Below are 2,011 nucleotides of genomic sequence, written 5' to 3'. Positions count from 1 at the left end.
TCACTTTTTATTCACATTACAAGCCTGCCTTATTGTGGTGAAAATAATACTCTAGCTATGTTTAGCTATGTATTTATATTACAAATACAGCCTACTGCTAGCTCTTCTTGGAAAAGAAGAAATCCCCTCGCAGACCACCTAAGCGCTGTTGCGGACCACCAGTGGTCCCTGGACCACACTTTGAGAATCACTGCTCTAAATCATACTACGGACAGTCACAGTGGGTAAGCCAACACTGATCCCATAACATAACACAACACATGCAGATTCCCCTACCTACCCCCAAAACCCATAGTGGATAATCCAATACAGATACCATGGAACCCCTACTGAGAATTGGGAAAGTTAAGCTTTTCAGCAAAGCCTCAGTGATAAGCTCTTTCGTTACCAAAATGGCCATGGACTTGTCTTAATCTATGATTTAAGGCTCTTGGTAATGTCATAGAAATGTTGTTATGATGAAATTGAGGGGTGTTTTTATTTTGTTTGTTTTTTTTTTTTTGGGGGGGGGGGGATTTATTTTCTTAAAAGAACATAGCAGGTCAGATTGCAATGCCATTTGCAGCAAAATGCTACGAAACCATATGATAGCCTACTGTATGTGTTTGTGTGTGTGTGTGTGTGTGTGTGTGTGTGTGTGTGTGTGTGTGTGTGTCTGTGTCTGTGTCTGTGTGTGTGTGTGTGTGTGTGTGTGTGTGTGTGTGTGTGTGTGTGTGTGCGCGTGCGCGCGCTGTTGGTGTTTCGCTCCTGCAGCTCCACTAGATGCTAAACATGACTGGTTTACACTTCCACAAACAACTCAAGTGGGACCCCCAGTCTCGTTGCTCTTGCCAAAGCAAGGGGCTGGGTTAGGGAAGGGAGGGAGAGAGCAACTGCTGAAACTACAAAACGGAGCGGGACTATGAGACCAAAACAAAGAAAAAGAGAAAGAGGGTGCAATCTTTGAAACGGTCCAGGGCAGGAAATACCTGGACATACTAGATGTTTTTTTTTAAATCTAATAACAGAAAAACAAAACAAATCTAGGGATTCAAATAAAACAGTCTTGGGGATTTCTGGGTAATCCAAGTCAAGTCAAGTCAAGTCAAGTAGGTTTTATTGTCAATTTCTTTACATGCACTGGTCATACAAAGAATTTGAAATTACATTTCTTGCTTTCCCATACAGACATAGACTAATCTAGGTAAGGACATAGACAGTATAGACATAGACAGTACTTATACATGGACTTAAGACAGTATGGACATAGACAGTGCTCATACAGACATTTAAAGTGCAAGACTGGACAACAGAAGACTTGTAGAGGACATACATTAAGAGGTATTTGTTGTGCTTTTGTGCTTTTCCTAAAAAAAAGTCCTTTATAGCGTTCTGACATGGTAATAGTAGCATTTTGAAGAAAATAAATATTAAAAAAGGTCTGTCAAGTACACCAGCAGCAGTGTGTGTGTGTGTGTGTGTGTGTGTGTGTGTGTGTGTGTGTGTGTGTGTGTGTGTGTGTGTGTGTGTGTGTGTATGTGTGTGTGTATGTGTTTAGTGCAGGTAGAAGGTGCGGTGTGCGTCTTGTGTGTGTGTTCGTGTGTCTGTGTGTGTGTGTGTGTGTGTGTGTGTGTGTGTCAGTGTGTGTATGTTTGGGTTTAGTGCAGAAAGTGCAGTGTGCTTGTGTGTGTGTGTGTGTGTGTGTGTGTGTGTGTGTGTGTGTGTGTGTGTGTGTGTGTGTGTGTGTGTGTGTGTGTGTGTGTGTGTGTGTGTGTGTGTGTGTGTGTGTGTGTGTGTGTGTGTGTGCATGTTTTGAGTTAGTGCAGGTTGAAAGTTCAGTCACAAGTATAGTAGTGCAGGTGGAATGTTCAGTCGCAGATATGGTGGTGGGGGATGGGGGGGGGGTTGTCAGTGGCCTTGCTGGCTAGAGGCTGACAGTCGAGGGAGAGTGGGTTGAGTGTTCAGCATCTTGATCGCTTGGTGCATTGTGCTGCTCGCCAGCCTGGTGGTACGGGAACGGAGGCGCCTGTAC

Source organism: Engraulis encrasicolus, chromosome 5 (genome assembly GCF_034702125.1).
Source record: "Engraulis encrasicolus isolate BLACKSEA-1 chromosome 5, IST_EnEncr_1.0, whole genome shotgun sequence".
Taxonomy (NCBI): domain Eukaryota; kingdom Metazoa; phylum Chordata; class Actinopteri; order Clupeiformes; family Engraulidae; genus Engraulis; species Engraulis encrasicolus.
Note: the sequence above shows the minus strand (reverse complement) of the source record.